Source organism: Melanerpes formicivorus, unplaced genomic scaffold, assembly GCF_026170545.1.
Source record: "Melanerpes formicivorus ecotype bairdi unplaced genomic scaffold, bMelFor1.0.p_v2 SCAF_98, whole genome shotgun sequence".
Taxonomy (NCBI): Eukaryota; Metazoa; Chordata; class Aves; order Piciformes; family Picidae; genus Melanerpes; species Melanerpes formicivorus.
Window position 1 is genome coordinate 2,310,175 of NW_027142450.1, and position 22,079 is coordinate 2,332,253.

General features: G+C 50.7%; 1 long non-coding RNA gene across 1 annotated transcript; it reads left to right on the plus strand.

The window, feature by feature from the left end:
- The first annotated feature begins 13,865 nt into the window (after positions 1-13,865).
- On the plus strand, positions 13,866-19,647 carry LOC137455390 (uncharacterized). Its single transcript, XR_010990816.1, has 3 exons — positions 13,866-13,919; positions 14,142-14,290; positions 18,709-19,647. It is a non-coding gene; the product is annotated as an uncharacterized lncRNA (long non-coding RNA).
- Positions 19,648-22,079: the final 2,432 nt, after the last annotated feature.

The following is a 22,079-nucleotide window of genomic DNA, read 5'->3' on the forward strand; positions in this document are numbered from 1 at the left end:
CTTTTCCTCATCCTTTGATACAACATTTCCCTCCATGCCCACCAAGGAGTGGAGGTTGTCCTTGCCCTTCCTCTTGCTATTAATGTATTTATAGAAGGACTTTTTGTTGTCCTTCACAGCAGAGGCCAGTTTAAGCTCCAAATGTGCTTTTGCCTCCCTAATTTTCTTCCTACAGGATTTAGCAACATCCTTAAACATTCTGTGGGTTGCCTCACCTTTCTTCCAAAGATGATACACCCTCTTTTTTTCCCTTAGTTCTATTAAAAGTTCATCACCCATCCAGGCTGGCCATCTGCCCCGGCAGCTCATCTTCCGGCACATTGGCACAGCCTGTTCCTGCAACTTCAAGAGTTCTTCCTTGAAGCAGGTCCAGCTCTCCTGAACCCCTTTATTTTTAAGGGCTTTATCCCAAGCAACCCTCTGAGTTAGTTCCTTGAGTAATCTGAAGTCTGCCCTCCAGAAGTCCAGAGTGGAGGTCTTCTTGCTACCCCTCATAGCTTGACCAAATACCGAAAATTCAATTATCTCATGGTCACTGGCCCCTAAACACCCTCCGACCACTACATCACCCATCTAAGAGGGTGTGGGGCATGTGGAGGCTCCAGGTTAAAGTCATTAAAGCATGATGGGTCCTTTGGGGCCCTTTCCTTATGAAAAGCTAGTTTTGTCCAAATACTATGTAATCAGCATAATATCTATGCCCTGCTCAGAACAAAGTGCTGTGTAGCCGATGCCGTTCCAGCAACATCCTGAGAAAGGGTACCCTGAGACCACTAAAGCATATCTACAAAGAGCAGCTGCAGAAGAGTCTGGGTAGGATGCAGGAAGCCTGATGTGACCTGCTGGTCTCTGGACAAGAAGATCAAACTTGCTGTTGATTTTGTTCAGGCCTGAGGGGGCAGCTCAGTCATTTTGTTTAATAGTCCTTCGCTAAATTAGCAATGACCTGGTTCCCAGCTTTGTTTCTGTTTTCCTTTGTGTTTTCCACCTATTTTGCCTTTGCTCCTTACCAGTAGCATGGAAACGTTGCTTTCCTATTTATCCACACAGCACTAACTATGAAAAGCATCTCATGAGGTTCTAGGTAAGTGATTTGAATAGTGATTCTTTCCTAAATCAAGATTTTAGAGCAAAGACTACTTTGTATTAAGTTTTTGCCTTACGAGGTGACACCAGAGTACTAACTAGTTAAATAGTAAGAGTTCTGTGAAAATAATCCAACCTTCCTGCATTATTTCACTTTTTGCAGAGAAACTTGCACCTGTTGTACCTGCTCACCCGGGGGGGGGGGGGGGGGGGGGGGGGGAAGGAGGGGGGGGCAGAAGAAAAAAAGCAACAGTGAAATTAAGTTATAATACTTGTTTAAATAGTTGAAGTTATTATTTAACCCTGGACCATATGAACTATTGTGATTGCTCAGATGTAGACTGTTAAGAGAGCAAAATTATTTTTATACTGTGGAATAACCAGAAAGCTTGCTGTGTGTTTTTAAAGAAGGAAGCTGTTCTGATTGATAAATTATAGGAGAGTCCCATCGTCATCTCCAAACATCATATCAATCATGAATCAGTTAAAGTTTGAGATATGAGCAAATGATCAATAAACCTTATGTCCTTCTCATTTGATTGCTAAGGTTTGAGCTAAGTTTTTCCTTGTGATGATATTAGCCTAAAAATATGTGAAAGCTGAGTTGCATATTATCACTTGACTCCAGGAGCTGGGACTGAGAAAAATGCTATTGGGATAATCCTGAAGACAATATCCCAAGAGCTGTTCAGGCAGCTTCTGGAAGTTAGCTGGTGGACAAGGTTCAGAAGCAGCCCTCACCCATGCCAATGCATACACAAACCTTTCCAATATTTCATTCATGCAAGACTCAGGCTGAGCCTGAGAACAAAGTTCTTAAATACTAACAGCGACCAAGGGAAATAATAACATCCAATCCTTGTTCAAAATGCACTCTCTGGGCTAAAGGGCACTCAGTTCATTACTGCTGTATGATTCCTCCTGCTGCTGGGTGTTGATCACTTGTGCTTGCAAGTCTAATTCAATTGTAAGGGCATCTGGAGGTTGGGGAGTTTGAAGGGGGAGCACATGATTTCCAGCCTTATTTACATCTGAAGGGTTATATTTTATTAAAAGTCCATCTGAGTGCATCTCCTGCATATGTACCTCTTTGACATCCACCTCCGACCACTCAGCAAAACAAACAGCTAGGGCTTGGGCACCTCCAGCCTAGCTGAGGTCAACAGAAACTAGTGAGCTGAGCTCAGCTGACTGATGTCAGTGGGACTTAGTCTAAGGATGCTGCTCTGTGGGGCACTTCAGTCAAACCACAGACAGAACTACAGAAAAAGGAAAACAAATGTCCAACTTTCCTTTCGGGTAGGCAGCTCTGTGAAGGCTGCCAGCTCATGCCTGCAGCACAGACAGCTTCCAGGCTGTCAGGAGAAAGCAGCAGCAAATTCTGGGGGAGTAGATGGACCAGGCCTGGGAAGGCTATGAACCCCCCATCCTCAATGCAGTGACCAGGACTGGACAAGCACCATCCCTGGCCTATTTCCATCTCTGCCAGAGGCACACGCCTGGAGTGTAGCACAGGGCAGGGGGATGGAGACTCCTGAGGTGACACCCCCTTCCCGAAAAGGGAAGCTGATATAGAAGGCAGAGGGAGTCTTGTGTGTGTTTTTATTATTATTATTTCTGATTAAAGAGGAATTCATTTCATCTTTGCCTCCTGCCAGGGGCTGAGGTGCCGCCATTGAGGTTAACGGTGCGGAAGAATACAAAAAAATTTCATTGAGGAGGATTATAAAAGTTACTAGCTGGAACATTAACAGAAGAGTAACTTGTAAAAAATGCAATATTACAATATTCACAAGGACGGTAGAGCGTGGTAAAGCTATAAAATTCAACATTAAAATCTTCTACAGCCTAGATAACCTAGTTAACAAACATTGTATTGGAACTACTTTTTTTCCGTGGTGCTGGGAGGTGCGGAGCCGGGGGGCGGCGGGGCCGGGAGCCGGGGCCGCCCCAGTGCGGGGGGAGCAGAGCCCCTCTGCGGCTGTGGCCCCTGCCAGGGAGAAGCGCGATCTTCAGGGGGGATCAATACAGGAGTGGAGCCGGCGCGGCTCCAGCCCCTGATTCAGCGCTGATGAACTTTTTGTCATTAGCAAAGCGTGGGAAGTGATTTGTCTCATCCAGACCCGCAAACAGGAAGCACCGATTCGTGTCATTTGTCACCAGCACCAAATGCCCATATAAATAACAGCCAATATATTTCCCTGCGCCGTTTCGATTCTGCATGGCAAAGCACTGGAAGCGTTTTCAAATCAACAAAAACAACCGGGGGGTTGGGGATGGGGGAAAGTGAAGGGGAATCGAGTATTACTGTTCTTGACATTATTAGTAGTATTGCTATTATCGCTGCTCCTCATAATAATGTTCTCATGCAAAGACCTCCACTTCACAGACAAACCGACACCATCCGTCCAAAACCGGCAGGGAGAGCGGCTGCAGCAGGCTAAACTTCCTTCCCTCGCAGAGATGGCGATGGTATTTCGCCTTGTTGTGCCTGATTTTAATGTGGTTTCTTGCCACGTCTTTCTGTCCCACTCTCTCCGCGCCCTCGCTCTCCTCGTTCTGGGGCTGCAGAGTCGCCGGAGAAGCAGGGAGTGTGAAAGGGCCGAGAGAGAGAGAGAGGGAGAGAGAATCGCTCTGAGCGACTGCGGAGTGGAATTCAGTTCCCTGGGGAGTTAGCAGACAGTTTGTGGAGATGTTACTCCAGAGTTTCAGACTATGATAAATATGATAATTTGTATAAAATTTGAATGGGTTCTTGTTTTCAGGGAGAATGCCTCCGATGATGAATGTTCATGATTTTCAGATAGATGGCTGATAAAAAGTGTATTGAATTGTTGAAAGCGATTTTAATTTTAATTCTCTACCTGCAGATGTCTGATAATAATAATGTCTTCTAATAAAATAGGAAGGTGTCAGTTTAAGCAGCAGTATTTCGCTTCACTTCATCCTTCCCATCCCCAGACTGTGGCAACATTAACCTCTTCTTATAAAAAGGCACATAAAATTATTATAATTACAGAGTTATTAATTTTAAAAAGAGGGTTAGCAGGATTTTTTATTATTATTAATAGAGCTCGCACAGTACCCCTGCAAGTAAATCCCCGTGTGAAATGATGGATCCGATTGCTAATTCTATTATTAGATATTGCCTAGGAATTGCCTTTCGGGTTTTTAATTAGAGTAATTGAAACTAGAAGAGGCGGGGCTAATTATTTTTATTTTCCCCCTTTGTTATTATTTAAAAGTCATTGATAATGCTCCCTGCATTCAGATCTCGGCTTCAGGAGGAGACTTACAACAAAGCAACAAAGAGAAAACAGACAGATCCCCGGCTCTGGAGGTTGAAATTCCCAAGCCAGCAGTGTGTGTGTATTAGGTTGATTGGGTTTTGTGGTTTTGGTGGATCTCACAAGAAACCACCCTCGACTCCGACCTTACTGCCTCTGATAGGGACTGATATTTCATTTAAAAAAAAAAAAAAAAAATTAAAAAAAAAAACCACCAAACAAACCACAAAAAAGCCATACAACACCAAACAAGAACCGCAGCAACTCTGGTTACACGAAATCAATGACCTGGCAGTTACACTCTAATTAGCACCTCCCGCGAAGCAGCCCAAGGCCAGCCCAGGGAAAATCAGAGCCCGGCTCCGGCACACGGCTGTGGGAGCGGAGTCCAGGAGCACCCCGGCGGGCTGCGCCGATCCCCTCGCCGGGGAGCCCGGCTCCAGCCACAGACTCCCCAACGTCTCTCCCACCCTCCCACCCGCGAAGAGGAAAAGGGCGGGGAGCGGCTCGGTTCGGCCCGGCCCGGCTACTGCCCGCGCGCCCCGTGAGGTGGGGACCGGCCTCGCTTCGCTCCCGTCGGGACAGCCGCTGAGCAACCCCCGGCTTCGGTCTCGTTTATCCGATCTATTTTTCACTCGCCCTGGAAGGAGCAGACAATATTGCTCATTCATCAGGAAGGCAGGAATTTGGTGCTTCTGGTTGACTCCGAGCCGGGTAATGCACGGAGGAAAGCAAGCTGGATAAATGACTCGCTAGTGTAAATGAGTGCGGAGGGTGCAAAGCGCCTCGCAGAGAAGCAGAATTCTATAAACAACAGCATCATCTGGCAAAAGGGTAAAGAACTGTGCAGTTCTCACAGTTTTTCCATAGCATCACGTTGATACTTCATATATGCACAAGAGGAGAGAGAGAGAAATAGGTGTGATGTATGTGCATGAACACCGGCTGTGCCAGCAGAGAGGAGCGGCCCCTGTCACATCCCTGCGCAAGTGCCTCTCCCCACAGGTTAAATGCTCCCTAGCTGTCTCCCAAAGAAAGGTTATATGCAATAAAATATATATAAATTAAAGTCTCTTCATTTTGATATAGAGATTCGGTTTTTTATTATACATTTCATATTTATTGGCACACATCCCTCTCCACAGACGAACGTATTTTGGGTATATGAGCGTAATTGTGAATATAACATATATACATAGAGCTACGCAGAGAATCTGAGAATTGGCAATCCGTCTGGCAATAAGAGAACTCGTCAAATATATAGTTGCATAAAGGATCGTGTACAGTTACATTAAGTCCCATTAAGAGAGTGAATGTGGATCTGCGCCGTTTCACACACGGAATCACAATTACAAGTTCCTGACTACTGAGCAGGAGGATATTGCCAGGAGCTGGGGTGGTCCAGTCTCCCCGCCTGGTGACTGCGACTTCCTTCCCACCAGGGTGCTGAGGGGCTTGGGACGCCGGAGATGGGAAAAAGCATTTACTCAGAGCAATTAGAAAGCAGGTACAGTTTAAAAACAAACAACAAACAAACAAAAAACCCACAAACAAACAAAAAACCCCACCAGTATTAAGGGGGAAAGGAGTTTAAATTATTGGGGGGGGGGGGGGAAAGAAAGCCCATAAAGGAGACTAACAAAGTAGGGAAGCAGAAGCAGCTTGGCGTGTAAGGTATCACACTGGAACTGCTTCTACTTCAGACCTCGGGATTAATCAAAGAAATCGGTGTGGCTGATGAGGAGTTATTCAGCAGCTGAGCTCTGGAAAACTGCATCCCTGCTTTCTTTATACATTTTATTATTTTCAATTGAATTGAAAAATTAGGAGTGTTTAGAGAAAAGAAATACACATTTCTTCTTCCAGCGGGCTGGAAAGCTTAGATTTTATTTCCCCTCTTCTCTTCTTATATTTTCTTGCCTTCCCATTTTTCCTTTCTCCAAAGTTTGTGATGGAGGCCGCAAGGAATGGTGCATTTGAGAAAGTCGGGAACTGAAGCAGTTTTTTGGAGGGGGGCGTTCTCCTTCGCCTCTCCCTCAGCATTCATGGCTCCCTTTTCCACCGATGATCCCAGAGCCCTGGAAGCCAGCATCCCGGGCGTTCCGCACCCTCCCATATCAGGCAGAGAAAAGGGACAGGTCTGGGCTCTTCCTGACAGTTTTCCTTCGTTGTGTAGTTAAACTTCTCCCTGGGAGGGCTGGGAAAACGCTTCTTTATCCACTTACGAGTGGCTGTGGCGCGGGTGGTGGATGCCCTCCTGTTACACGGACATTTGTCGATGACAACTTTCTTAGCAAACTTGGGCAATCAGAGGAGAGATGGCAACTGGCAGAGATGCGCGCTACCACCAGCCCTCCACTCCCTTCTCCGCTTCCAAAACAAACGTGATTGTGCCTATTTCCAGGATGGCCATCTCCTCTCTCCATTATTTTTAAGTGCAAATATTTAATTACCGTTGCACCAGAATCTCCGTCCCTCAGCTGGCTCAAAGGCAAAGCTGACAAGCTAAGGGGATAGGGGGGAGGGAAAGCGACCGGCACGAGTGGGAGAAGGCAGCAGCAGCCACAGCTCTCTAGACCCACTCGTTTAGTGTCACGGCTGTGTACACAGGGACCGCTCGGGAAATCACCCCCCGACAACGGTTCCTACAGATCGCCAGGCGAAGAGCAGACGATCGCATCTCCCCGCGACGGCCGCGGTGTGTGATGGCGGAGTGGGTAGGGCGGGAGCAAAGGAGTTCTTGGGCAAATTTATCAGTTATTAAAGGACCCCTCCTGCACCTTCAAAGCTCAGGGGTATTTCTCATCTCAACTCCAAACAGGGGGGGGAAATGTAGTCAGCGATCTTTAATCATTGACTAGAGGGCACATTTCACATCATCTCTCAAATCTGCATCTTTTATGAAGTGGCCAAAACGTGTGCTGTGTGCCTAATTTTCTCATCCTTATAGGTGTTAAGAGTAATGAGAATCAGCTGGAAATTAACTTGCTTCTGCCCCTGCAGCCTTCTCCCCTCTTGAGAGACTGGAACTTTTATCCTCTTCGCACACACTTTTATATCAACTGGTTCAGAGCCCAGAGGCTGCCGGGGGGTGGCGAGGCTGGCTGGGGGAGGCGGGGGAGAGCTGGCTGCAGTGGAGTTAGGAGACAGACCTGCAAACTTCCCTTTTCTCTGCAGCTCCCAGACCATAACAGAGATTCTTGTCATGAGGACAATGATTGTGTTCCCGGGATAAGGTGAAAGGCACACGAGTTACATCTCCCCCGGTTTTTACTCTTGCCGTTAACATTCCTCTCCCAAACCTATCCCAATCCCAAAATACTCTGAAAACTCAGAGTGTCCCAGAGATCCGGGCCCCGGAGAGACAGCGGGTGTAGGAGAACATTTATTTTCTGGGTTTTAATATACGGAAAAGCATTACCATTGTCATCATTACTGTTGTTCTTATCATTATTAGAGCCTGGAGTATTGGAGTTTTCCACCGACATAGAGGCGGAGTGCAAAGACAGGTTGTCTAGGAAGGGACAGCCACTTTGTTTCCTCATTTCTACGGACCTTGAGGTCTTGATTTTGTTGTTCCCTTAGCCGTTCTTCAACCCTCGCCCCTCTACCCCAACCCGGACAGAGCTGCGGAGCCAGGCAGACTGCCTGTGCCCCCGCCCCACTGAGAGCCGGCTTTTCCCCTCCCCACACTGGGGAAGCCGTGTCCGGGGGAAGACCAGCTTCTTCCCCTTCCTCGCCGTGCCGGGAACTGTTTTTTTTACTCGGCTGCCCACATGGCTTCCGCTAGCACCCCACAGGATCCCCAGGCTACTGATGGACGCCGAGGCGGAAGGCTCGGGAGCTGCCGTGTCCTCTCGGGCTTGGGGGCTGCGGGGCGGCAGGACGCGCCTGCTCCCCACTGACTCCCCTGCTTTTCCCCGACACTCTCTGCTCCCAGGGACCCGCCATGGAAACTGGAAGTGAACCTAAAACAGAAAAGTGAGGGGGAAATAATTCTTGCAGCTCAAAATAGCGTTAAGTTCAGATTTAAGAGCTCCATAAAATGCCAATGGAGAAATTGCCTTGGTGCGAGCTGCCATAAATGTTTCTGGTTTCCTGTTCTAATTTTGATGTCTACCGTCTGAAGCCTCTTAAAAGTCTCTTCTCTTTACCGCTTTTTTTCTTCCCTCATTTTTTCTTCCCTTCCCTTCCCTTCCCTTCCCTTCCCTTCCCTTCCCTTCCCTTCCCTTCCCTTCCCTTCCCTTCCCTTCCCTTCCCTTCCCTTCCCTTCCCTTCCCTTCCCTTCCCTTCCCTTCCCTTCCCTTCCCTTCCCTTCCCTTCCCTTCCCTTCCCTTCCCTTCCCTTCCCTTCCCTTCCCTTCCCTTCCCTTCCCTTCCCTTCCCTTCCCTTCCCCTCCTTTCTTTCTCCACTGTCTCTGTCCAGAAACGGTAGACTTTTTTTTTTCCACACTATTTCCCTTTTCTCATATTTTCCATTTTCCACATAACAATTTTATCTCTAGTCCGCCTATTTATCCATACATCCCCCTGTCATCCTCAAATTAACCATCCTCTTCTGCCCCTTTTTCTCTAATATTAGTAAAAATCAATGACTGTCTCTCTGTCCATCAATCCATCCTGATTTCTATCCTCTCATTTGGTTCCATCCCTCCTCTATTTCTCCCTTCTTTTGCACAGTAATATAGGGCACACTGTGTGTGTCCTCAGCCTCTCGGGGTTGTGGGGGTATTTTTGGTGGTGGGTTTTTGTTTGGGTGGGGTTTTTTGTTTTGTTTTAGGGTGTGGTTTTTTTAATGATCTTCCACTTTTCCCTTTCTTCAGTTTTGGCAACGGTCCCCCATCTGTGTGTCCCTCTTCTCATTCCTAGTCCACGCAATTCCCCACCCCCTCTCCCCTACTTCCCGAGCCGCCGGGGCAGCTCTCCGGGCCCTGACAGACCAGGCCTCCCAGCTGCCCGTTCTAGTCCTCAGAGTAGAAACTTGCGCTGAACTTCCTGAGAAAGGGAGAATCAGTCAGACAGACGTCTCCCAAACACCCGGGATTGCGCTCCCAGCTACAAGGTGGCCTGGTGCAGGGGGTGAGCCTGCCCGGACTGCGGGAAGCTTCGACAGGTTCTGCCAGCCGCCGCCTCCGGCTGGAGAGATTGGAAAGCGGAAACAATTTGGGAAGCGCTCTCCAGTCTGAGCCTCATTACAGTGCAACAAGGGGTTAAAACTCCCCGTCCCACCCCAAGGCCACACCAGAAGCCCCGACCGCGACGAGGCCGGAGCGCGGTGCCAGGCGCGCCCAGAAAGGGGCCCAGCGCCGCCGATCTGCACTGCCCCCTCTGGCGGGACGCGCAGCCGCCCTCCTCGACGGGCATCAGGAACAGGGCCAGGGCCGCCCCGCTGCGGGGCGCCGGCTCTCCCGGAGCCGGGGCCGAAACTCCCGGCCTGACCCTGGCCGAGGATTCGGCTTGCCGCATCTGGCCGGACTTGTGTCCCGAGGCGGCACCGGGACACCCGCCGTCCCAGCCATTTTCCCCTCGCGCCACGGCGCGATCCCGGTCCCGGCCAGCAATTCCACGCCAAGACCGCGACACTAGTGCTGCCTGTCGCAGCTCCGCCGGCTCCCGTCCGCCCGTGCCCCGAGCCAGCACGCCTGTTCCGCGCCGGTGAGACCCGAAGGCAGTTGGGAGCCTCTGCGGGTGAATCTGGGGGGAGTAGTCGGCCGTATTCCAGCCCACGGCAGCCCAAACGCACTGCCTCCTCAGGCACACTCGCACACCCCGCACCTCCCTCAACTCCCTTTCCACGCCAGTGCTCTGCCACCAGCCCAGCCCCTGGAAGGGCAGTCTCTCCCTGTGCCAGCAGCGTCCCTCCAACTTTGGTGGCTCCAAGAGTTTCCACTCATCCCACAGCCTCTGCAAACAACCCCAAACTGGAGAGAAGGCCCGCTCCTTTCCCTGCTCCTCTCCCCTTGCCCTGTGTCCTCCCCAGCTCCACTATCACCGCCAAAAGGCACTATGTGTCCAGCCCAGCACTAAAGCAACTGGGTGGGACAGAGCGACAGCGACATCTCCGCACCTCTGAAAGTCATTCCGAAACTCTCGGCAAAGAGCCGGGTCTGCCCGGGCACGGCTGACGGCCAGACGGACCGTAGGGAGCGGCCCCCGAGCGCTGCAGTCCCCGGCCGGAGTCGAGTCTCGCCTCCGCCCCTGCGTCTCCCTGGCAGATTCCTCAACAGGTCCCCTCCTTAATATCCTCCCTGTCCTTCAGAGCCTACCCTGCCTCAGAGGGAGGGAGAGGAGTTCCGGACAAAGGGAAAGACCCCTATTCCTTTATGATGCTCTCAAGCTAAAGGGCCAAGTGGGGAGCATTTCCCCCGCCACTGATAAGCTCCCCGTGTCGCCGGTGTCCGCCCTATTACCTGTTGCAGCCACTTTGTCTCGGTCTATAGGAAAGAGCCTGCCTCCCTCCCGCATCCCACACCCTCAGCTGGACCTTACTCTTTAAAACATTCAGTACCGGGTTCCCTCCCAAAAGGCAGAGGCAGATGGAGCCCCGGGGGGTGTTACGAAGCACCACGCTCCCGCGGCCGGGGGGTAGCGGCGGCGGGTGCTCACTGGGAGCGGGAAGAGCCGTTCTCCCTCTGCCTCCACATTTCCCTGGGAACTTTCTATTGCGGAGTTAACTATTAACTGTAGGAAAGCAGGCAATTTTCTTAGGAATGTGAACTATTTCCTTTATCCAGCAGATAGATAGGGTGATTGATTAATATGGAAATTGATATTAAAATATGGGTCGCAGGCAGGAACACTTTCCCTGAATTCACAGCTGCACGGCTGAACAGGCGTCCAGGGCCAGCAAGGCACCGAGATACTGCCGAGAGTTTTCCTGGTTCGCCAAGAAATGCCTGCGTTGTGAAAGACATGCGGATGTAGCTGTAACAGTTCGCGTGAATGAGTGCCGAGCCGTACCGAGTGAAAGGGCACACTGAGAGGGCACAGCAGCGTTCACGACAGAGAAGAGCCAAAATCCCGCCGCAGAGCTCGGAGGTGCTGGGATAATCTCGGTGATCACCTCGGGAGCAAAAGCGGGGGGCAGAGGTCTCACAAGTTGACAGGATCAGTGAGTGGAGACCAGAGATTCACATATATGAAGATGATGCATAGGCAAACAGATGCCTTATGCCCATTTGTAGAGTACCAATCTGCTTCAATGGGAAAACCAGAAATTACATCAGGGAAGTCTGTAGTTCTAGACTCGAGTTAGATAATACTTCAGCACGGCTTTGAGGTAGGAAGAGACCTGTGTCCGTAAATGTACCCACGAGTCTTCCATCCTCCATCGTTCACACTTTTTATTTACAGTAGCACTTGTGCTCTTTGGTTAAGGGTCGCAGTTTGACACCAGCGAGAAATGTTACATCCCCGAAAGCCAGGAGAAGCCCTGTTCTAATTAGCTTGCAGCTCTTTCAATGAAGAGAAGGACGTTCCCGGCAGCGAACCCTGCTCTGCCCGGTGGCGCTCAGCCCCAGGACTTCCCCGACCTGGAGGGAACCCCGGGTGGCCCTGGCCCAGTTGCCCGGACTGCTTGGTCGCCCCCTCGCCCTGCAGAGATGCCTAGCACAGGCACCTTGCTCCTCCCTGCTCTCTCTGCTCAGCCTCCCGCCGGTATTTTTCATGCTTCTTTCCCCTTCTCCCTCTGCCGATTTCCATCTTCCCCCACCCCCCCTTTATTTCGGGGAGGGGGACCTTTTCCATCCTTCTTTGCTGCTTTTCTGTCTTTCCAGGGTTTGTCCCTCTTCTCTTCGCCCCCTTTCCCCCTCCCCCGTCTCCTTGCCCATCGCTTCCCCACACACCCCACACACACCCCCCGCCGCAGTTTGTTTGTCCCGGTGCCCGGACGATCATCGCGGTGTATGAAGTTCTAACTGGTTTGTGTCAGGCAGCTCTCTCTAAGCAGCCTGGCGTGACGGATTAAACATCAACTAGTTAAATAAAAATTAATATCAACTGCCTCCTAACTTCTAATGTCATGTTGTTTATAACTAATGAACTGATTAGGGGATAAACACATCAGGAAGACATTTCTGCTTCCCTGCTCTTTCGAGAGAGATTTGCAGAATTCAAAGTAAATCTCCCGGAGTCCCTCCTGGGTTTTTCCCACACCAGTTTGGTGAGGGAGGAGGGGGGTTCTGTGGGGTTTGCTGGGGCTAGGTCGGAGGAATCCAGTGCCTGTGTGAGGGTTAGCTGGACTTATTTACACATCTCTCCGTGGAAACACGTTTCAGAGCGGCAGGGGTGTGCAGCTGCGAGCGGGGCTCCGGCTGCAGCGAGGTGAGGAACCGCTCCAGACCGATCTGGAGGCTGCTTCAGATCGAGCTGGAGACGACGTCTGAGAAAAATACTCGCTGCTGCCATTATTGACTTTTGGCGTCCTATTTTAATATTTAAAATTAAACTTTTTTTCCTTGCTTGAAGCGACAATCGATGATTTTTAAGTGTTATGAAGAAAAGCGCTCTCTCCACCTTCTTTATTTTTACAATGATCCACTTGTCTGGGGCATGCTTTTCGCCAGTCCATGTTGTTAACATTTTCCTAAACACTTTAGAAAAAGAAACACAGGCACAGACAAAATCCCCAATACCTTCTCTTGGAGAGGTCCCAAGCTTTTAAATACTGTTTGCCCAGCACCGCCGGCTCTGACAAGACAGTAATAACAGGGGAAGCTTTTTAAAACCAATTTAGCAAATGCAGAAATGTAATTTTAATGAAGAATCGATAGTAGGATGGTTCATTTTTCCTGGGACTCCTTGTTGAAGCTGAGAGAGACTTTCAATCAATGAGGAGATGAAAGAGGGGGGGGTAGAAAGAGAAAGAAAAATATTCGCTCAGTGATGTCTTTAGCACTGAGAATTTTTCTTCTTTTCTTTGGAGCTTTGTTTCATTTATTATTTATTTTCAGTCGCGAAGTCTTTACCAAAACGGGAACGCAGAAGAAAAGAAGAGACAAGTGGACAGATAAATGGGTGGACGGATGGGTGCATGGGCAGACAGAGAATCTCTCAGCAGCACAAAGCCAGGCGCTCACAAGGGCAAACTTCACAGGACTGCTTTCCACTGTCTCCAAAGTAAACGGCGAAGCCCCTGTCCCTATGCCTTGCCACCCCACTTGGGGGCTGCCGGGCCCACGAGTTGAGCACTGCCCGCTCCCGGGTGGGCCGCGCCCCCCCACCGCTCCCTTCTCCGGCCCCGACTCCAGCCCCGGCGCGCCCCCTCCGTTCCCCGAGCCCACCGCCTCCCTTTTCAACTTGGAGGAAGTTTCTTCTCTGTCCCACTTCCCCCTCTCCCCGCCAGCCCCTCTCCGAGCACATTTTTATGGTAATAAGACAACAAATTAATCTGCTGTTGCAACAAGGCTTCCCTACAGGTAGCCACTTTGCGGGAGGGGGGCAAGGAGAAGACGATTCAAAGTCCAGGCTCTGCCCCCCCCCCCCCCCCCCCGCAGGACCCCCCAGCCCCTTTCGTCCCCGGTTGCACAGACCTGCTACACTGGAGCAGGTGAGTCTCTTTCTACTTTTATAAGCACCAGCGCTGCATTTGTTTTGATTGTTATTTATTTTCCCCTCCTTTTAGCCTGTCCCGGCTCAGTAGAGCGGTGTTTCTTCTCTGTGGCTTTGCTTGCTTTTTTTTTTTTTTTTTTTTTTTGGTGGTGGTGGTGCTCTGGTGTGTGTGTGTGTGTGTTGTTATCTAAACCGTTTAGTTTTGGGTGGTTGCGCCTAGATCTCGAAAGTCAGCGGGGGAAAGCAAGACACCCAAGCGGGGAGGAGAGAAGCGAAGAAAAGGCCGCGGCGGATCTACTGGTTTGCAGCCGTCCCGGGGAGACGGGCCATTAGGCAGAGGAGCCATGGCTCAGAGCTCAGCGAGAGCAGGTAAGGGGGGGAGGGGGGCGCTGAATATTCAGCAGGGAGGGATGAGACCGTCACCCCCAACTCCTTCCTTTGGCAAAAGACAGCCTGCCTCTGCTCTCCTCCACACACATCCTCCTTGCCTCGCCAGATTCCATCTAACACTTGCCACCTCACCTGCTAAATGTCCGCCTCTCCTAAGGGGTGCCCGTTCCAGTCCTCCTGGAAAGGCTGGATTCGCAGCGTGTTTACCGCGAGAGCATCGCAAGCTTTCCGTTTCAGCGGACCCTGCAGACGCAAGCGGGAGACGGGCCCTGTCGCCTCCCACCCCGGTCTGGCGGCCCCAGCCTCTCTGCCCCTGCGGTGCCTGCCATGCAAACCCCCGCCGCCCGCCCTCAGCCCCCAGCTTGTTTTTACACTCCGGTTTTGGCCATTTGCGCCAGTCCTGGAGTTCCCTCTCGCCTGTAGAAAGTTCAGGGCCTCTCTTAAACTCTTCCGCTACCGACTGTCTCTTCACTCCGTGAAACTTTGCTAGCTGTGGTGGCTCTTTGGCGTCTGGATCTGCACTGTCCCCACCTCAGGGTTCTTCGCAGCCCAGCGCCTGGCCAGTCTCCGCGGGGCCGGGGCGCAGAGCAGCTCCGCCCCGGTAGCGGGGCTGCGGCGGGCGGGGGCCGAGCAGCATCGCCCCCGCGGGGGCTGGAGCAGGGGCCGCTAGCTCTGCGCCCTCTGAAACCTGCCCCGCCGGCGGTAGGGTCTCCGGATTGCCCCCCTCTCCCCGTCGTCAGTTTTATGATTTGCAAACAAAGCTTCAAACAAAACCCGCCGGGGAGGAGAGGTTTTCTTCGGCGCTGACGCTCGCGGTAAAAGCACAGTTACGCGGTTTGGTTCCCTCAGATTACGTTTACATAACGGAGATTTTAATGTAGGAATTTTTGGGGAAAAGAGGCCATAGAGGTTGAAAATGCAAACCTTGCCAGCTGTCAGCACAGAGCCGCTCTGCTGCCCCGGCTACCAGGCGCTTGCTGGAGGGAAGGGTAGGAAAGAAAGGCTCGGTGGGCGTTGAGAGCTGGGGTTGGCAGCTCCCGGGGTTTTTTTTGTCATTTCTGGTGGAGTCACAGGGTGAAATATCCCCCGTCTAGAGAGTGATTCAGATACTCAAACAGAAATGTGTACGGAAGGCGAATAAGAACAACCGCCCTTCAGAAACCCACATTTCTGTCGATAGACTCCCAGAAATAAATGTATGTGCGCCACCTCAGTAAATCTTAATATTAAATACCCTGTATGTGCATATATATGCGCGCATACACACACATGTGCGTACGATCGTCTATTTTCATAATCAAGACAATTAAATCTATTTATACGATGTATATTATATAGGAATATGATGAAGAATAATTAAAACGTAAACCAAAAATATAAAAGCAACGAAAAAGGCTTCCTGAAATAAAAGGACATTGTGACTTTATATTTTTTCCGGTGTTCTGCACCGAAAATATTCTAAATCGAAACTGAAAACAAAACAACATCCCCAAAACAAATACCAAGACTCTGAAAGTTTGCAAACCCCTCTGTTCCTTTTCCCTTCTGTGTTTTTAAAGGATCTGCCGAAGTCCCTTTGCATCTGAGGTTTAAATAGGGAGATCAATAGAAAACAGTTGTAATGATCTAATTAATTATGGCAAAATTAAAAGCGAGTAGAAAATCAATCTCTGATGGTGTTGAAGATGGAATTAAATTGATAGTCCATCTGTTCACCTCCTAGACCGTATAAATATGCAACCCAAGGACGGAGCTAATGGGATCAAGCTGCCTGGGAGATTCTCTCTCTCTCTCTCTCTCTCTCTTCTTTTTACTTCTTTCCTTTCCGAAATTCAGTCCTGCACATCCAGGATGCCCCCGCTCCCACTCGTAGCCCTGTGTCTACCCAGCGTTATTCCGCTCGCTGGAGACATGTAAAAGACGCTTGTGCCGAGCAACTCAAACCGACAGCAGCAGCCCGCAAATCTGAGGGTAAAAAGCCGTGTGGTTGGGGGTGGGGGGTTCAAAGGGGAAGCTGAGGAGAAAGCGTTCAATGACAGCGTGTTCGCTATCGTGCTGTTTTTAAATGAAACGGACAGGCTTGATGATGATGGTGATGGTACGAAGTAGTTGGAGGATGCTCTCCCTCCCTCTAAGCGTCTTGTTACATCGGTCGGGGTGTCAGAAAAACCAGCCGTTCTGCAGCCGGATTTCTGCAAAACACCATCTGGGTGATGGCAGGGAGAGGAGAGACACTGAATTAGTTTGGTTTGTGGTTTGTGGGGTTTTTTTTTATTATTACTCTGGGAAACTCCAAGGGCAGAGACCCAAGGGGAGGACCCTGGTGCCACCTCTCCGTCCCCGCTGGGTCAGCCTTGCCCAGAAGAGCACTGGGCAACCCTGTGCCGGGCTATCCTCGGGCTCCCTACGGCCACCCGCCTGCCCACAGCATCCGTGTGCTTCCCGACTGCCATTAAGCGCCGTTTAAAAGAGAAGGAGAACTGCTGTCACTGCTAAATCAGAGAGACACCACGGAGTCCCTACGTTTGCCCGTTAGAAAAACCCAAACAGCAATACAGAAACACCCTTTCCCCCGCATGTTCCCGTTGATTAGTAGGTGCGAAGCGCACGCCGGCCGCAGGGAGAGTCAGGACGAGCTGTCAGGTTGAAGGAGTTCCCCATCATACTGGCCTCTTTTAATTGTGAAAAATGAAAACAAGGTGCTACGGTTCTGTTGGAAAATAACCGAACAAAACGATGATGTTTATTGTCCGGGTTAGAGCTGCGTGGGGCGGGACGGAGTCTGTGTGATTTAAATAAGTGAAGTCTAAATATAAATCAATTAAGATAGGGGGTCCCAGGCCCGGCTCTGACGGCGTGTGCACACCTCCACTGCCTCCCCGTGTCTCTGGCAAGCATGTGGGGCTTAAAAATAGACCATATCCCACCAGGTTGTATTAACTTAGCTCTGCCAGAGCTCGAGAGACGTTGGGCAGAGTCCCACCGCGCAGCACCGGCCCGGGCCGGGCCGAGGCCGGGCCCCGGGACTGAAGCCGTCCCCGAAGCCCAGCACAAGGCCGGAGCAACGGAAGGGGGGGGGTGGGGGGGTGGGGGCCGGGCCGGGCCCTGCCTGTGGGGACGTCCCTGCCGCCAAAGTTCGTCTTTGCCTCACACTCCCCCATCCGGGCAGAAAGAGTGCCCGAGGGGAGCAGCCCGCAGCACCAATCGGATTTATTAATTGATGTATTGAAAAGAAGGATTGATTGACATCTCCTAATGGAAATTACAGCCCCGCTTTCCTGCTGCACGCTGCCCTCCCGGCTATTCCTTCATAAAGAAAGCCTTGAGGCAAAAGGTAGATTTTCATTTAAAGTGCCCCCGTCCTCAATTGCATAGATTAGATACATTTTAAACACAGACACACATATTGCAAATTAGAAGCTAATTTAATTATAAATCAAAACTGGGCATAAATCTGCACTCACCACAAAGGATCCATTTAGCAGAATGCAACCACCTCCCCTAACTCTGGAAAACTGCCTTGTAGAAACAACATTGTACATACATTGTCAAAGTTATGGATTGTGCACAGTTCAAAGAGATCCACGGAAGATTTTTTTTTTTTTCCCACGCTAGGGAAAGGGTAAAGCCCCGCGTGTCAGAAATTAGCCGATCTCAGGGTGACAATTCCTCTTTCTTCTAGAGAAAGGAATTCTCCGATAAATAAAAGTTTGCATAGATGTAGAAGGTTGTAATTCTGAACTTACAGGCTGGGAGGGAGTCGGAAGCGGCAGATTTTTGAAGTCCATCGGGTCAGGATCAACAAACACCCTCACACACACGCACACACACACACACCCACAGAGCTGGGGTTCGTATTGATTGGTGACGTTTGGTTTGCAAAGCTCAGAGAAGAGAGGAAGGAGGGAAAGGATCAGGGTGCAAGAAAGGAGAAGGCAAGACAGGCAGCCAGGAAAGCGCTTCGCTGCTCAGAACAGCTCTCTTTCCATCCCTCCATCCCGGATCCGCTCGTCCTCTCTCGGCTGCGCGCTGCTGCCCCTCGCCCGCGCAGTTACTCCTCGACTCCGTTTCTCTCCCGAGCCTGCCGAGCTGAGACAGTCAGGGCAGCTGGAGGGGGAGACGCGCAGTCAGCTTACAGTTCAGTCCTACCCTGCCCCCTCCACCTTTCAGTTCCTCTTTTTTAAGTTAAAATTCTCCCTTTCCATCCTTCCTTTAATCTGTCCTTCTCTTCTTCCACCACGCTTAGAGATACCCCTTCTCTCAGCCCCTCCGTTTCCAGCATACTCCATCACCCTGCCTCTCGCTCTGTGTCTTCCTCCTCAGATGCACTAAACTCCGAGGCCATTAACAGCTGATGTTAAAGAGGAATGACTCTTCCTGCCACTCTTTTTAATTAGGTGCCGAACTTGGGCTTTTGCAGCCCCCAGACAGAAAAGGGAAGGAGCGAGCCCCTCTATGCTACGAGGACAGGCGGAGGGAGAACTGAAATCACCCGGTTTGCCTGCTTTCCTAGGAACAGGGAGGGAGAAAGTTTCCTCACCAATTTATGAGCAGTTTCTCTTGAGGCCCTGAAGACTCCCGCCTCCCCCGCGCCGCCTCAAGCATCACTTCCCAAGCAGGACCCCCGAACCCGGCTGGGCAAGCCCCAGCCCTCACCTGCGGCTCTCGCACCGGGCGGAGGTGCCGCGCCAGATCCTTTGTTGGTGCGTTTCCAGCCTTTGTTTAGCGCTGGAAACCAGCCTGCCTTCCCCAGCCCAGCTCCCCGTTGCATCCCCCCGGATCGGAAAGCCGCCCGTGGCACAGGGAAGCGGGGGCAGAAGCAGGGCTAGCAACGGGGCTTGGGAGGCACTGCCAGAAACACGACCGAGGCAACTTTTTCTGAGGAGGTGGATTCGTGTGTGTATAGAAATTGCCCGGGTTCATCTTGGCTAGAAATAAATTAAAGAAAAGAAGGAAGGAGGAAGGGAGGAAGAAAGTAAGAGATGCAGAAAAGGGTAGGGAAAAAAAAAACAACCAAACCAAAACCAAAACACCCCACCATAAACAAACAGAAAGAAGGGGGAAGAAAGATAAAGAAGGAGAGCAGAAAGGAAGAAGAAGGGGGAAAAGAAATGGAAAGGGGGGAAAAAAGGGAAAGAAAGAAAGGAAAGGGGGTATGAAGAGGTGAGGGAGAAGGAAAGAAGATGAGCAGAAAGAGAGAGAGAGAAAGAGGGAGGAAGAAAGAAAGAGAGAGAGAGAAAGAGGGGAGAAAGGAAGAAGGAAAGGAAGAAAGGAAGGGAGAAGGGAAAAGAGAGAGAGAGAAAGAGAGAAAGAGAGAAGGAAGGAAGGAAGGAAGGAAGGAAGGAAGGAAGGAAGGAAGGAAGGAAGGAAGGAAGGAAGGAAGGAAGGAAGGAAGGAAGGAAGGAAGGAAGGAAGGAAGGAAGGAAGGAAGGAAGGAAGGAAGGAAGGAAGGAAGGAAGGAAGGAAGGGAAGGAAGGAAGGAAGAAAGAAAAGAAAGGAAGGAAGGAAGGAAGAAAGAAAGAAGGAAAGAAAGAAAGAAGGAAAGAAAGAAGGAAAGAAAGAAGGAAAGAAGGAAAGAAAGAAAGAAGGAAAGAAGGAAAGAAAGAAAGAAGGAAAGAAGGAAAGAAGGAAAGAAGGAAAGAAAGAAAGAAAGAAAGAAAGAAAGAAAGAAAGAAAGAAAGAAAGAAAGAAGGAAAGAAAGAAAGAAAGAAAGAAGGAAAAGAAAGAAAGAAGAAGAAAGAAAGAAAGAAAGAAAGAAAGAAAGAAAGAAAGAAAGAAAGAAAGAAAGAAAGAAAGAAAGAAAGAAAGAAAGAAAGAAAGAAAGAAAAGAAAGAAAGAAAGAAAGAAAGAAAAGAAAGAAAGAGAAAGAAAGAAGACATGTAGTCTCTAGGCAATATCCATCACTTTGTCACGCCTGTGCGGAGAAGCCTGTTCCCAAACTTCCCCGCCGGTCCTTCCCGCGGAGGGAACGGCCGCCCCTCTCCCTGGCAGGTCTCTTTGTGCGATCATTTTAGGAGATGTGAATCCCAGGCAATCATTACTACACTTTGGCCCCTCTGACTGCTGGAATTACCCTTTCAGGTGACTTTAATGGGCAAGCCATAGGGTTTTTCGCTGATCCGCAGCAGTTTTCTTTCCCCTCCCCCCGTTTTTATGGGTGTATTATAGTTAGGGGTTATATAAATGTTTTTGCGTGTGATAACTGTAAATCCTAACATTTGTAAATGGCCCGGAGGCAAACTAACCTTGGACGGGCAGAGAGAGAGGAGGGTCTCCCACTACTGCTGATTAAAAGAAGACTTTAATAAGCGTCTAATTCACTCATCGGGAGTTTTATGGAGATATTAGAGGAGGACAAACAAAAAGACATCTATAGTGTAAGGGGAGGAGGCAGCAGAGGGGGGGCTCTCACGCCTCTACCCTAGAGGCAGCCCAGGGCAAAGGGAAGAGGCAGCTGGGCCTCGCCAGTGCCACCGCCTTCCATCATGAGAGGGACAGGAGGGTTCACACTCTGGGCCAGCTCTTTTGACTCGGAAGAACAGCATACACCTCCCTGACCTCACCCCTCGCCTCCACTTCGCCGCTACGGGGCAACGAAAGAAACAGGCAGAGGAGGAGAGGGGCTTGGGGACCGGGAGACACGGCAAAACCAGAGAGTGATAGCGGGGGCTGTGTGGCGAGCGGCCAATGGTGGCCCGTGGAAGCCTCCTCGCTGGGAATCGGGTCCGGAGACCCCACCTGCAGAGAGGTACCCCCCAGCCCAGGGCCCGGTGACAAGGCCCAGAGGCAGGGGGGATGGATGGAGGCCTCGGCCAGGCGCCGGTAGCCATGTGCCCACTACTCACTTGCCTACCTGCCAGTGGAGGAAGGAGACAAACCCGGCCGGTACACGCCAAGGCTGTCCTCATCCCCATATGTCTGTGGCCCGGGAGGCTTGGAGATTCGCCCCAGCTCCGGCCAGCCCGGTGCGCTAAGAGGCGGCTTTGTTGCAGAAGTGTCCTCTTCACATTGTTGGCTTTTTCTCCCCCTTTCTTTCTTTATTTTTTTCCCCCTCTGTTTTTTTTTTTTTTTTTTTTTTTTCTCTCCCCTCAATGAGGCTGCAAAAAGGTCTCCGGCTTGTCTCGTTTTTGTGGCAAACGCTCTCTCTTGTAAAGAGAAGAGGTTAAAGTGTCGGTGACTGAATAAAGAGCAGCACACGTGGGCTATTACCATTCAGGGGCAAACAAATGCAGAGAAGGGAAAAGCTAGCAGCAGGCCTGGGCGAGGGGGGAGTGAGGCCCCCCGGCGCACACACACGCACCCGCCCCACTTGCAGGGCCCGTCCGCCGGCCCCGGCGCGGCCTCGGCGTCCCCCAGACATACAACCCCACCCATGGCTCACAAAAGAGCGAGAGAAAGAGAGAGGGGGAGACATGAGGGGGTCTTAGATGGGAAAAAAAGAAAGTAGCTTTAGGGGGGAATGTGCTGTGGAGTGTGAAATTGCAGCCCGTGGTGCTCCATATTGTACCAGAAGCTCTCCAAAAACTCATCCTCCCAACGTGACCAGAGGTGCTTAGAGGGGGAGAGAGGAGGGAGAGGGGGGAGAGGGGCTCGGAGACACAGGGGGGAGGGGAAGAATGGGGGTCTGTTATTCTTTTCGCACTCTCTTTCTTATTAATCCGTTCGTTTAAAACATAACTTTGTGTTTATTTGTTAACCTCGGCCCACCAAGAGCAATCTTGGGTCTCCTGAGCAGAGCAGCTGGGGTGTGTGTGGGGAAGGGCGGGAG